At 29.4% G+C, this 16,182-nt stretch overlaps 1 pseudogene; it reads left to right on the top strand.

Moving 5' to 3' along the window:
• Positions 1-12,129: 12,129 nt before the first annotated feature.
• LOC148212263 (class V chitinase pseudogene) lies at positions 12,130-13,537 on the top strand (annotated as a pseudogene).
• Positions 13,538-16,182: the final 2,645 nt, after the last annotated feature.

The following is a 16,182-nucleotide window of genomic DNA, read 5'->3' as shown; positions in this document are numbered from 1 at the left end:
CATATCTAAGTGATTTGGATCTATTTAAATTAACTCTTATTGAAAATAGTAGGTAATTGAGCTAAACTTGTCAAACCAGTCATCCAATCAATAGAGAATTTTATAAAGAAATAACGTTGTTAAAAAATGGCAGCAACTTTGTCATATATATGAAGATTTCATATCATATGAAATTACAATTCAAGTTTGATTTATGATTCAAATAATTTTCACTAATGTACTACTATTTGTTTTTTAAAATTTTCTTTTAACACCAATATTTTTATATAAACATTACCTGTATTTTTAGATATGCTGATTAAAAACGAACAATTGTAACCTAATTAAGTCACAATTAAGTTTTTTAAACAATTTCCATCAATTTGTATGATTTTCATAATTTTTTTTTAAATATTCGTCGAGATCTACACTTCTATCGAAATTTCTTTCAAACCAAGATCGAGACATTTCAGTCGATATCGACGTTCTGAACCATGATAATGGCAAATTTGTGATACGAAGTTCGATGTCCGTGGCATTGTTTAAAAATGATCTTTTATTTAACAGTTAAATGTTCGTTTTAAGAGAGAATTTTGATCAGCATCTGCTTCTCTTTTAATATTTTATTCTCTAATAATGGTGCTTGGTGTGTGTAAGGAAGATAGAGGCGTTGGTAGTTACTTTTATTTATTTAATTTTTTGTCAAAAAATAATAGACACATAAATTGCACCATAAACAACTAAAATGGAATTGATAATTTAAAATTGGTTTTGATTATATTATCTCCTTTTTTAATAATAATTTTATTACTTTTAATTTGTTTGTTTATTTGTGGTATATATACTTTCAAAAATGTTTTTAGAATTTTTATCAAGATTTTATAAACTAAAAAAGTAAGTTTTTAATATCATTTGTTTCGTCTCTTGGATGGTGTAGTGGTAGGGCCTTGAACTTTCTTTCATCTTTTACAATCAGGTCTTCGGTTCAAGTCTTAATTTTTTCAAGCAAGATAAATAAAAAAAATTAACTTTTAATATTTTGATGGAAAACTAAAAAATGTATGAAACAAATGTACATATGAAACAATGAAATTGATAATAAACTATCTTAAAATTTTTAAAACGTAAAAATAAAAAAGAGAGATAATTCGAAAATTATTTATTTTGTGCTATTATTTTATGCGTCTGATTTCCCTTGTTCATAAGGGTAAAAATAAGCTGAATGTGTTCCGTTTTCTAACGTTTTAAACTCGGAAACCGTGTTTTAAGCTTGGTATAGTATCCAAAACCTTTCATTTTAAATTAACTTATGTTATACATGCACATAGGACGTTTTTACATCATTTAGAGTTGATTTCTAACGAAAATTACACTTTTGTGCAGAAAAATTTCGAGCTAGGCACCTGGCGCCTTCCCCAATCTCGAGATTGCCCTTAATGTAAAACGCATGTTTTGGTGTGATTTGAAGCCTTCCCAAGCTCTGCCACGTGTCGTCCATGCATTAAAGGTTGCCAATTCAACAACTACCCAACCAAAAGGTGTTTGAAATGGATGGCTCTCCACAAAGCTCTCAACCTCCTAACCACCTTGAAGTCCCTATAAATTCAGCAAACTCATTTTCTTCATTAATCATCCCGGAGTGATCATTTTAGCTTTAGACATTCCTTCTCAGCTTATTTGGGTTTTCTCTTTTAGCCTTTGAGTTGTTATTGCTTTAAACCTTGTTAATTTCTAGTTTACCCTTTATTTATAGCTTGTTAGTCTTGAATTGTAAGTTTTAGTCTTGTTTAATTAAAATTCCAGCAAGTTCTTTGTTACTCTTATCTCTCTCATTCTCATTACGTAGTTGTAATCACTCAACCTTGAGCAATCGACCGAGTATTGCTCCCCAATCTTGAAAGAGAACGGGTTAGGGTCATTCGGGTTGCAACTCCACAATTTCCAGCTTGTTTTAATTTTACTCATCTTTTAATTATGTCGTATACTTCCATCAACATTAAATTCTGTTTTTCCTTTATCATCATGAGCTAAATTATTTTTCCCAAGCCCGGTTATGGATAGTTAGTTAAAGTTTTTAAAATCCAACAAGGCAAAAGGCGTTTTTCTCCTCTTTTATCACTTAAAGTTGTTTCCATAAGTTGGAACTTGATTTGGCCAATTAATGTTTTAACCAAGCATCAATACTGAAAAGTTTGATACGTTTTCACATCTTTACTGATTTAACTTTAGAGAGGAATACTTTGGACAAAAAGATTTCGCTCGTGTAGCCTAGACATAGGACCTCGACCTAACGTTACGGTTGGTTTTTACTAAATTAAGTTCTTTTTTCTAATAGCCATATTAGGAATGGACTTAAACCTTCAAAATCAGTTAGACATAAGAAGATGGCGAAGTAAAACCGAAGAAAATTTATGAGAGGCGCCTGGCGCCTAGATGGAAAAAGTTTGTGTATTTTTAGCTAATTTGAAGTAACTGGGCTGGGTTTATTGCATTGAGTTTTTAAGTATCAAAACCAACATTATCCTTATTATCTGTCACCACAAATTCAATTACAAAGTCACCGATCATTAACATTTCCTATAAAAAGACTTCATTTGTCCCTGAGGATCGATACTCGGAATACTCGTTCCGTTTTTACTACTTGTGACGGGTGTACACTTGCGCTCTCATTTATTTTGAATCCAAAATCCCAAACAGGGTCTCTTAATTACGACTTTGACACGTTACCATGTCCGTGTCACAAATTGTCTGCTTAATTACTTTTCCTTAAATCATTCAAATATTTGTGAATTTAATAATTAGGCTCTAATTAATACACGTCTAACTTTAGTTTAACTTATATTACAATGTCATGTTGTTTATGATTATTATTCTAACATAGCTTAAGGACTAATTAAATGTTTATTAATAATGAATCCTAAAAAAATTAATTTCCCAATTCCATATAACGAAATAACTACATTAAAGTCTACCTTAAATATGTCACATGAAATTTCAACCAATTTTGTATGTTTTCAAATTTTATTTATAAATTAAAAAAGCATTTTTTAAATTAAAAAATATGGAATGGTTAATTGTTGAAGAGAAGCCTACAAAGTGCCATGTGGAATTCGTCTACAGGTGTGCGGTAGACTCCACCAACCCACAGTAAATAGGTAGAGTGCACTGGAACTTTGTCCGATCACTACCAGAAAGGGAAGAATAGGTGTTGTTCTTGCAAACCGTAATCCTCATGCTAAGCATGTGAGAGTGTACACAAACGAGATTGCAACACAAGTGATAAAAGATTGTCCCTACCGACATTGCACCATTGTTTCACGTTACACCTTAACTTGGGAAATCGATAACCAAACAAATATTTGTTTGTTTCTAAAATATTAAACTATAACTAAGTGCGTGTAAACACAAGTGAAATAAAAAGAACAAGCACCTAGTGAAAGATAAAAAAAAAAAAAAAGAAAACGAAAGGAATTGGTATCTACTCCTTCCCTTGAGATATGAGAGATTCAAATACCTATACACATAATTTGTTGTACTAAAAAAACCAATCTAAAAGATAAAATAAAATGAAAAATATGCATGATGTCAAGCATAAAAGATGAAAATAGATGATTTTATAATATAATATTGATAATAAATCAGAACTAAAAAAATTCTATGTCGTTTTTAATTAAACAAGAGAGCTAGCTTTCATAGAGTCTTGGGTCATTTCTTCGCTCATCAATAATGATCCAAGAAAGTAAACCACTATCTAAACAACTCAGCGGTAATTGACGTATATCTTAATCGAGAGGTAGTGAGTTCGATTTCGGACCCCACCTGTTCTACTTGAAAAAAACTATCCAAACAATTAGGACATTATATTATTTATATATAGAAAATTTGGCTGGTTTGCATTTTTAAATAAACTAGTCTTTTCACGCATACATTACAATTTTCATCTTTTTAATTTTATCTAACTTATTAAGATTAATTTTATTTTTAAAAATGAAAATGTATTTATATTTTTTTAACAAAACAATAAAACTTGACATAAAAAACTAACACTAGATTTGAATACAATTAATATAGTAAAAATCAAATTAACAAATTTTCCGAAGAAAAAAAAAATTTAAACATGATTATACATTTGAAATACGTGATATTACAAAATAGAATGGCAACAGCAAACTTTAGCATAAAAATATCAAACATAAATACACTTTTTTTTCTAAAGATATCAAACTTCCATTACACTAAGTGTGAAACATAAACATAAAGTTAAATACATAAATACACATGTGCATTAAGTATATAATTTTAGTAATTTAATTGTATTAAAATTTATATCTCATAATTTTTTCTAATATGTTACATTTTTATTTAAATTCAAAACAATCATAATCTAAAACAATCATTAGAATGGCAAAAAAATAAACATCAACTCTTGAAAAAAAAATGTCCAACAGCAATTTCTTCAAAAATATTAATATTAATTATAAATAACTAAAAAACAGTTGCATCTAGAGCAAGGGATGAAGATCAAATCTTAAGCATTACAGTTTCTTTGAAGAAGAATTTTTCTCATGTAACCTTATGTTTTCAAATATGAGTTTGGTAGAAATTCTTTTCTAAAATATAAATAATCTTAGGTGTTTTATTGACATATTTATAAGTGGTTGGTTTCTATAAATATGTAATTTAATCTAAAGTATTATTAATTAATTTATTAACATAAATATTATAAATTTTGTAGTCATTAGTATTTTACAATGTCGATGTTGAGGCCAAGGATCGAAGGATAGGCTCCTCGCTAGCGAAGGAGACCAAATTGTTTGTACTAGGTAAAGACACTTTGTGTCAAAAAGTTACATGTCTATATCTCATTGTTAAAAGATGGATCTTTCATTTAAGGGTTTTTTTTTTTCCCTTAAAGTACAACATATCGACAGTACGAAGGTTTAAACCCTGACCTCAATACATGAGTCGATGTCATTTATCGATGGGTATGAAGTTTAAGGATTGGAACCTCTAACCTCAATGTAATTAGTAGATGCCATTTATTTGTGAGTATAGGCTCATATTGCCTTTAATTTAAGAGTTAAATGTTGGATAACATAAAAATAAAAATTAGAGCCAATTGGATAACAATTTTTTTTAACGTTTTAAACAATGAATCTCTATTTTGCAGGGTTGTATGTGTCCCTCTTTGTTACCACTTTAATACATTATAATGTCGGTGTTGGAGGGTGTCTCCTCATCTTTTTAAGTCATTCAAATATTTGTGGCATTAATAATAATGAGGTTCTAATTGATACATTTTAACTTTAGTTTAGATCAAACTTATTTGATGATGTCATAGTGTATAACGTCATCCTAATATAACTTAAGGATAAATTAAAGGGCGATTAGTGATAAGTTAAAAAAAATTAATATTTTATTTGTAAAAAAAAATCCTAAATTTAAATAGTTCAACAACTGTGTATTAAAGAGGACTTCAAATTAAAGAAAAAAAAATATTTGTCACATGCAAGGATGCTTGTTATACTCCTCAATGTCTCCCATAATACTAAATTTACTTGAATACTTAGTCAATAGAGCAATATATTATCAAATATTTTGGAAATTTAAAAACCAAACTATAGCTAGTGGTGTGGATACTTACTTTAATTATCTTTTCTTTTTCCAAAAATTAATTTACTTACTTTTAATTTGTTTTTATATTTGTTGTATACTTTATAAAATGTTTTTAGAATTCAATCAAGATTTTTTAAACTCAAAAAGATAGTTTCAATATTTTTTTTCGTTCCATGAGGTCGTAGCTTCAAGTTCTACACTAGTTAGGTAACGAGCTCCAACTTCTTGAGGTCATAGCTTCAAGTCTCCTACGCTAGTTAGGTAACGAGCTCCAACTCCTTCAGGTCCTAGCTTCAAATCCTACACTATTCTAATAAAACAATAACATCTTGCGTATGTACGAGTATGGGGACAGTGTGCATACCGCCCCAGGTATGAGGGCATAATGACCAAAGGACCGCCGACTCTTAGGTAATCAAAGGAAAAAAAGAAAAAAGAACTTCTATGGTAGTAAGGTAACGAGTTCCGTGTTATCTGTAAAATCAACGTGTGAAATCAGAAACAATTATACTTCTACTTTCGAAATTTTGCTCGAGAACTAAAAAATGTTTTAAACTGAATTACATAGAAAACAAATAAATTGAGATCAAACTGACTTATCTTTTAAAAACCTAAAAATAAAGGTTTTATGGGTCTCTTTAAATAATTATTATCAATTTTGCATTATTATTGTATCGGTCTCTTTTAATTACAACTTTGACACATTACAATGTTGGTGATACAAACTGACTACTTAGTTTTCTTGAATTTATTCAAATATTTGTGGCCTTAATAATTAGTATCTAATTAATTCACTTGAAACTTTTATTTTGATTAAACTTATTTGATGAATTCATGTTGTATATCATCATTCTAACATAGGTTAAGGACAAACTAAAGGTTTATTAATGATAAAGACTAAAAAATTAATTTCCTAATTTCATATAATGAAACAACTATATTGATTAAAGTTAAGTTTAAATAAAAAGATTAAGATGTCACATGCAAAGATCCTAGTCATACTCTCTGATTAAGATTTTACATACAAAGATCATAGTTATACTCTCAAGTATTAACTTAAATACTTTTTTTACACATTTAACTTAAATAATTAGTCAATAGAGAAATGTATAATTAAATATATTATACACTGTCAAAATGTCCTTGGTAGAAGGATACCACCTCAATAACATGTCCATGACATTGTCAAAATGGTTCATTCATTTAAGAGAAATTTTTCTTTTTTACACAAAGGAATGACAAGATATCATTTCTCAATGAGCTTGAAGTTATTTGCATTTGAACAGACGACCTCAAAGTAACAAGTAGATTAATTTTTCGGTGAGTTAAGTTCTTGTTACCTTTAATTTAAGAGTTAAATGTTGGATAACGTAAAAATAGAAAGGAGAATCGAATTATATAAAAAAAATTAAAAGAAAAATTATTATTTGTTCGTTTTAAATAATGAATCTCTATTTTTTTGCTTGGTTGTTTATGTTTCTCTTTGTCACCACTTTGATACATTACAACGTATGGTGTTAGAGAGTGAATACTTATCTTTTTAAGTCGTTCAAATATTTGAGGCCTTTATAATAGTTAGGTTCTAATTAATTCACTTTAACTTGGCATTTATAATAATTACGTAATTCTAATTAATTCACTTTAACATTAATTAAGATCAAACTTATTTGATGATGTCATGGTGTATGTCGTCATCCTAATATGGCTTAAGGATAAATTAAAGGGGATTGATGATAAGTTGAAAAAAATTAATGTCCTATTTGTCCAAAAAAAATCAATATCCTAATTTTATATAACGAAACAAAAATATTATTTTCGAAAAATTATTTTAAGTTGAAGGAAACAAAAATATTAAGACACATGAAAGGATCCGTGTTTTACTTCTTGATGTTTCCTATAATACTAAATTGACTTTTTTTTTATTAATACTAAATTGACTTATACTTAGTGGATAGAGCAATTTATAATTAAATGGAGCAATTTATAATTAAATGTCTTGTAAAGTTAAAAACAAAACAAATCTAAACTATAAAATAATAATAAAAAAAAAGTGCATGAGGTCAGCATACTAAGTCAATAGAGAAATGTAAAATTATAATTTTTATTCTCTCATTTTTCTCACGAAAATTTTTCTTTTTAACTTTTTCTCTCTATTAGATTTTTTTGAAGCATGTTTCATACTCTCCAAAACTTTACTTTAGGTCTTTTCTATCTTTTCTAAGTAACATGTAGTTTTGCTTTCTCCTGCAAGCATAGTTCTCAGTCTTTAAATTTTATTCTCTCCCTACAAAATTTTAAAAAAATTGTATTTCTTTACTAACAATGGCAAGACTTGTCAAAAAAAATTGCAAACCATCTACAAAATAGGGTTATACCTTATTTTATGGTATATATATTGTACTTGCCATACTTACTATTCTCATTTTTAGTAAAAAAAAAAATTATATATATTACATCATTTGATTAAAACTTGAATTTCGATCTCTTTCAAACTTGACTAGCTACGAATTATCATATTTTTGTTGAGTTGTTTTAGCCTTTTATTACTATGAGTTTTATCATCATGTGCAATGCAAGTAATATATATGTTTAATTTATTTTATCTTATAATTAAATAAAGACTAAAATAAATTGAATTACATTTCTTAATAATATAAATTGTTAAAAGTAGTGTAACAATAATATTAACTTCAATAATCTCAGTCCAACAAACTATTTATAGCTTTCTTTGTACATCACCAATCTTATGGGTACGGTATAATGTCGCTTCCACATCATCTGAATTACTAAAGTAGTTGAAATGGATAATTGGGTTAATATCAACCCTGACATCCGTAGATGACAAATTGGTGAACCTTCAGAGAAGGCACGAGTGATCTTCTCCATTAGGATCACTACACTGAAATATAAGTGAAGTTCAGTATCGAATTAATAACTTGAAAATTTTAAATTTACAAAATAGAAATTTGTAATTTAATAAACATGCTGATATTAAAAAATATATTTACTGGCAATTTCACAAGTATTTTGAACAAAAAAAAAATTAATTACAAAATGAAAAGTAACACAATATCATAAAAGAAAACAATCAAATCATGTCTATGCATATAAGTTTTTTAAAATAGGCTTACCTCTGGTTTGGTAACGGGTAGAAAAATACCACTGTATGAATTCATAAAAGAAAAACGAGAGGCAACAAATAGAGAATAAATGGAGCTGAAGTGGTTGGTGAGAAAAATATTGTAGACTAATACCTTTTTTAGAGTCCATTGAAATGTTATAAAACTTATGAAATTTTATCCTTAATTAAAATTGATATAAATATATTTGAATTTGACAAAACTTTTTGTATTCAAGTCTTTGTGATTCCAAATGTTTACCAAACTTATGATGCATTTAAGTTAAGTTTTTATTTGCTCACAACTAAATTTAGATTAATTTATATTTTGTTTATTAAAAATTTCCTCAAATACTTACAAGATAAATTTTATTATGTATATATAAGATTTCGTAATATATGACACGGACATTTTGAAATTGCTGCTTAATATATTCTTAATGGATGATATTAAAAACTAAAACATATCTTTTCTACCGTTTACAAACCCTAAAATTAGTTGTGAACATAAGTTTAGGTTGACCATAAATTGCACATGTAGTGTGAAAGCAATTATTAGTATATATCTAGCTAGTATTGCTCACAAGTTCCCACAGTAAAAATTAGGAACCAGTAAATTATATCTATTTTGAAAATTCCCACATAGAGTTAAATGTTGGATAACATAAAAATAAAAATTATAGCCGATTCGATAACAATATTTTGAAAGAAAAATTATTATTAGTTCGTTTGAAATAATGAATATCTATTTTGCATGGTCGGATGTATCCCTCTTTGTTACCACTTTGATATATTACAATGTTGGTGTTAGAGGGTGTCTCCTTATCTATTTAAGTCATTCCAATATTTGTGACTTAAATAATATTAGGTTCTAATTAATATACTTTAACTTTAGTTTAGATCAAACTTATTTGATGAAGTCATAGTGTACATCGTCATCCTAATATAGCTTAAGAACAAATTAAAGGGTGACTAAGTATAAAAAAAATTAATATCTTATTTATCAAAAAAAAAATGATATACTAATTTTATATAATGAATGTATTAAAGAAGACTTCAAATTAAAGAAAAAAAAAATTGTCACTCACATGCAAGGATCCTTGTTATACTCTCGATGTCTCCTATAATACTAAATTGACTTGGATACTGAGTCAATAGAGCAATATATAATTAAATATATTGGAAAGTTAATTACCAAACTATAACTACGAAAATTTAAAAACCAAACTACAACTAAGTGCGTGTGTATACCTGCTTTAATTATCATTTTTTTTCCAAAAACAATTTACTTACTTTTACTTTGTTTGTTTATGTGTAGTATACTTTTTAAAATGTTTTTATAATTCTTATCAAGAGTTTTTAAACTCAAAAAGCATGTTTTCAATATTATTTCTTTGGTTCCATAAGGTCGTTAACTTCAAGTCCAACGCTAGTCAGGCAACGAGCTTCGTGTTATCTACAACATAAACTTGTGAAATAAAAAAAAAATTATATTTTTACTTTTGAAATTTTGTTGGAGAACCAAAATATGTTTTCAAATGAAGTATATAGAAAAGAAATAAATAGATAATAAATTATCTTATGAGAGACAATTCAATAATTATTTTTCGTGTTTAAATACTTATTCTCCATTTTGCAATATTATTTTATCGGTCTCTCAATTACAACTTTGACACATTACAATCTTGTTGACACAAAGTGGCTATTTAGTTTTCATTAATTTATTCAAATATTTGTGGCTGTAATAATTAGTCTCTAATTAATTCACTTTTCACTTTAATTTTGATCCAACTTATTTGATGAAAGACATGTTGTATATCATCATTATAAGACTAAAAAATTAATTTTCTAATTTCATATAATGAAACAAATATATTGATTAAAGTTTAGTTTAAATAAAAAAGATTAAGATTTCACATGCAAACATCTAGTTATACTCCAGTTTTGTCTTTAAGTATTAACTTAAATACTTAGTCCATAGAAAAATGTATAATTAAATATATATTGAAAACTTAAGAGTAGACGATCTAAGATATAAACTAAAAGGAAAAATGTGAATAATGTCAGCATAACATATGAAAAATATTAATTTTATAATAGAATTATGATAATAAGTGTGAACTAGAAAGAAAAAGTTAAAGCGAGATAACTTAGCGGTAATTGGCCTATATTTCTAATCAAGAGGTTGTGAGTTCGATCTCCACCCTCACATGTTGTACGAAAATAAAAAAAAGAAAGAAAAAGAAAAGGAAAGAAAGGGGTCCCTCGTCAATAATGACACATGAGAGATATATCTCACTAAACACTATATTATATATTGTATGCAGAAAATTTGGAAATACAGTTTTCAAAACCAATTTTTTATGTTCTTGAATTTTCATTATGAAATTAAAAAAACAACAAAACAATGGAGTGGTTAACTGTTGTTGGGGAAGCTATAGAGCGCCATGAGAATTCGTCTAGAGTTGTTGGATAGGCAACACTGACTTAAAAAGTAGGTAGGAACAGTGCACTGGAACAGTGCCGAGCACACCTGAGAAGGTCAAGTGTTGTCCTAGCAACCCTACTGCTAAGCACATGACAGTGTACCCAAATGAGCTTGCACCAAGTGAATAAAAGCTTGTCTCCACAAGGATTGTACCGCTATTATATTTCACTCTAGACCTTAACTTGGGAAATCGATAACCAAATAAATAATTAGTTGTTTCTAAAACGTTAAACTATAACTAAATGCATGTACACACAAGTAAAAACATACGAACAATAAGCTAGTAAAAAAAATGACAGTGAATTTCGCAAGAAATGATAATGGGAGAGGTTAATTAATTTTACTCAACTCCATGCAGTCGAAGCTGTAGCCTCGTAATCGAAACTGCTACTAGCTAAACAAACATGATATGGTTTCGAACCATCCACAACTTTCATTGCTTAAATAAAGAATTGATCTAGTTCTTAGGTAGCACTATAGGCGTTAATCCTATACGTAAAGCTAAACATTAATAGCTGTGTCCAAGCATCTATTAAAATTTATAGATCTAACACCAAGTAAAGCTACACACGTGCATCAAGTTTTTCCCAACATTAATAGCACAAATAGTTAGTCCAAAGATGTTGATTACTCATTTGAGAACATAACAATTAATAACATACTTTACTTGAATAACTCCAATACAAGACAAAGGAGTTTACAAGTAAAATTAATGGAAGTGTAATAGGACAAAATAAAGTTAGATAAGTAATAATTAAATATAATGTAGTAGAAATAGTGCTAATAGGCCAGATGTATTAATTAAGGTAATCAACAAGTGGATATAATATAAAGAAATAGAAGTAGGGAAGGTAGAGATGGAGAGGGAGACTTAGTGACGATGGTATCTCTTCAAAAATAAAAGAAATAAAAAATAATAATAATAAAAAATTTAGATGGAGATGAGATGGAGTAGTATATATATGGCATTGGTATGGAAATATAATCACAAGCTAGCAAGAAGTAGTCAAGTGCATTTTCTTGATTAATATCAACAAAACTAGTCGTTTTCTTGTTGTGTTTTCCTAGATTCATTGAAATGGCTCCCCCGTCAAAACCCACAAGCTGTGTGAACGGTGGTTATTGGCTGAGCAGCACAAACCAGCAACTTCCTCCTTCCAATATCGATGCTAAACTCTTCACCCATTTATTTTGTGGCTTTGCTGAGATCGACCGAAATAGCTATGAAGTTACCGTTCCTGCTTCGCAAGCGACCCTAATCAATCAATTTTCTTCAACTGTCAGAATGAGCAATCCTGATGTGAAGACACTGTTGTCCATTCGAGGAGACAGAGACGTATTTGCTAAAATGGCTAGCGAACCCACCTATCGTGATGGATTTATTCAATCCTCCATTGAAGTAGCAGCAAAAGGCAAGTTCAACGGTCTGGATCTCCAGTGGTTGTACCCATCTTCTGAAGAAGAAATGCAAAACTTTGAAATTCTCCTTGGTGCATGGCGCCAAGCTGCTGTGGATGATGCTAAAACCTACCATCGACCACAATGGATCCTTGTTGCTTCCGTCTCCAACTTACCCTATGTTGAGAGCAGTATTGTGTACCCAGTTGAAGAAATCAAACAAAACTTGGATTGGGTAAACCTCATTTCTTACGACTTTTACACCCCAGCTTCCTCCCCCTCTACTACTGGACCATCCTCTGCACTCCACAACCGCATGGCCAGATCCTTGTCCGCAAATTTTGGAATTGACGCTTGGATTCAAAGTCTTGCCAATTTACCTCGTAAGCAGATTGTATTTGGAATCCCTTTCCACGGCTGGGCATGGAAGCTCGCCAACCCCGACAAGCACGACGTCTTTTCAAAGGCTCTTGGCCCAGCTAAGGGAGATCAATATATTTCTCAAAACGGCCAAATCGATTATTCCAATGTCAAAAGGTTTATAAAACAGAACCATGCTCAATATGTGAAAGATGACTCCCGATATTCAATCTCCTACGCCTATGCTGGTACCACTTGGATTGCATACGAAAGTGAATACACCATTCCGGATAAAATTTCATCTGCAAAGTCAAGCAAGGTGCTTGGTTACTTTGCTTGGAATATTGCTGCTGACGACGAAGTCAACACTCTTGCTAACGCAGCCCAAACCAATTGGTCCTAATTTCATTTCCTCTATTTTTCTTCCCATCTTCAATCAGCTTTCAAATCGTTCAATAAAATCAGCATGCTATGCTATGCTACATGCTACATTGCCTTTTAATTCTAAACACTATTTAGCTTCATGCTATTGCTATCTTCTTTCACTTATTGTATTTCCTACCATTCAATAAAATTGCTACTCGATTTCCTTTTCATCAGCTTTCTTCTCTCCTTTTGTCTTCAATAATAAACAAACTGTTTGTACAGTAACGGGGAATGCTCAAATTCTTAAAGTTTTAACATGTTTAGTTTTGATCAACCAAACAATACAATTCAAGGACTTGTGAATAGATCAATCATTTATAGGTTGAAAATCTTGTCCCATAAATCCACGCTCGTACTCATTAGTAGTGTATGGAATCGTTTCCGAGCACTACATGCAAATATATCATAAAGTCATGCACATACCATATCTAAAAAATTCAGTGATTTGGATCTATTTAAATTAACTCTTATTGAAAATAGTAGGTAATTGAGCTAAACTCGTCAAACCAAGTCATCCAATCAATAGAGAATTTTATAAAGAAATAACGTTGTTAAAAAATGGCAGCAACTTTGTCATATATATGAAGATTTCATATCATATGAAATTACAATTCAAGTTTGATTTATGATTCAAATAATTTTCATTAATATACTACTATTTGTTTTTTGAAATTTTCTTTAACACCAATATTTTTATATAAACATTACCTGTATTTTTAGATATGCTGATTAAAAACGAACAATTGTAACCTAATTAAGTCACAATTAAGTTTTTTAAACAATTTCCATCAATTTGTATGATTCTCATAACTTTTTTTTTTAAATATTTGTCGAGATCTACACTCTATCGACATTTCATTCAAACCAAGATCGAGACATTTCAGTCGATATCGACGTTCTGAACCATGATAATGACAAATTTGTGATACGAAGTTCGATGTCCGTGGCATTGTTTAAAAATGATCTTTTATTTAATAGTTAAATGTTCGTTTTAAGAGAGAACTTTGATCTGCATCTGCTTCTCTTTTAATATTTTATTCTCTAATAATGGTGCTTGGTGTGTGTAAGGAAGATAGAGGCGTTGGCAGTTACTTTTATTTATTTAATTTTTTGTCAAAAAATAATAGACACATAAATTGCACCATAAACAACTAAAATGGAATTGATAATTTAAAATTGGTTTTGATTATATTATCTCCTTTTTTAATAATAACTTTATTACTTTTAATTTGTTTGTTTATTTGTGGTATATACTTTCAAAAATGTTTTTAGAATTTTTATCAAGATTTTATAAACTAAAAAAGTAAGTTTTTAATATCATTTCTTTCGTCTCTTGGATGGTGTAGTGGTAGGGCCTTGAACTTTCTTCTATCTTTTACAATCAGGTCATCGGTTCAAGTCTTAATTTTGTCAAGCAAGAAAAATAAAAAAAAATTAACTTTTAATATTTTGTTGGAAAACTAAAAAATGTATGAAACAAATGTACATATGAAACAATGAAATTGAGAATAAACTATCTTAAAATTTTTAAAACGTAAAAATAAAAAAGTGAGATAATTCGAAAATTATTTATTTTGAGTTATTATTTTATGGGTCTGATTTCCCTTGTTCATAAGGGTAAAAATAAGCTGAATGTGTGCCGTTTTGTAACGTTTTAAACTCGGAAACCGTGTTTTAAGCTTGGTATAGTATCCAAAACCTTTCATTTTAAGTTAACTTATGTTATACATGCACATAGGACGTTTTTACATCATTTAGAGTTGATTCTAACGGAAATTACACTTTTTTGCAGAAACATTTCGAGCTAGACACCTGGCGCCTTCCCCAATCCCGAGATTGCCCTTAATGTAAAACGCATGTTTTGGTGTGATTTGAAGCCTTCCCAAGCTTTGCCACGTGTCGTCCGTCCATTAAAGGTTGCCAATTCAACAACTACCCAACAAAAAGGTGTTTGAAATGGATGGCTCTCCACAAAGCTCTCAACCTCCTAACCACCTTGAAGTCCCTATAAATTCAGCAACTCATTATCTTCATTCATCATCCCGGAGTGATCATTTTAGCTTTAGACATTCCTTCTATGCCTATTTACGTTTTCTCTTTTAGCCTTTGAGTTGTTATTGCTTTAAACCTTGTTAATTTCTAGTTTACCCTTTATTTCTAACCTGTTAGACTAGAATTGTAAGTTTTAGTCTTGTTTAATTAAAATTTCCGCAAGTTCTTTGTTACTCTTATCTCTCTCATTCTCATTACGAAGTTGTAATCACTCAACCTTGAGAAATCGACCAAGTATTGCTCCCCAATCTTGAAAGAGAACAGGTTAGGGTCATTTGGGTTGCAACTCCACAATTTCCAGCTTGTTTTAATTTTACTCATCTTTTAATTATGTCGTCTACTTCCATCAACATTAAATTCTGTTTTTCCTTTATCATCATGAGATAAATTATTTTTCCCAAGCCCGGTTATGGATAGTTAGTTAAAGTTTTTAAAATCCAACAAGGCAAAAGGCGTTTTTCTCCTCTTTTATCACTTAAAGTTGTTTCCATAAGTTGGAGCTTGATTTGGCCAATTAATGTTTTAACCAAGCATCAATACTAAAAAGGTTGATACGTTTTCACAACTTTACTGATTTAACTTTAGAGAGAAATACTTTAGACATAAAGATTTCGCTCGGGTAGCCTAGACATAGGACCTCGACCTAAGGTTACGGTTCGTTTTTACTAAATTAAGTTCTTTTTTCTAATAGACATATTAGGAATGGACTTAAACCTTCAAAATAACTTAGACATAAGAAGATGGC

The sequence above is a fragment of the Momordica charantia genome (genome assembly GCF_013281855.1).
Source record: "Momordica charantia cultivar OHB3-1 chromosome 3 unlocalized genomic scaffold, Mcharantia_2.0 BLBB01000003.1, whole genome shotgun sequence".
NCBI classification, from domain to species: domain Eukaryota; kingdom Viridiplantae; phylum Streptophyta; class Magnoliopsida; order Cucurbitales; family Cucurbitaceae; genus Momordica; species Momordica charantia.
This window is presented reverse-complemented; position numbering and strand designations above follow the sequence as displayed.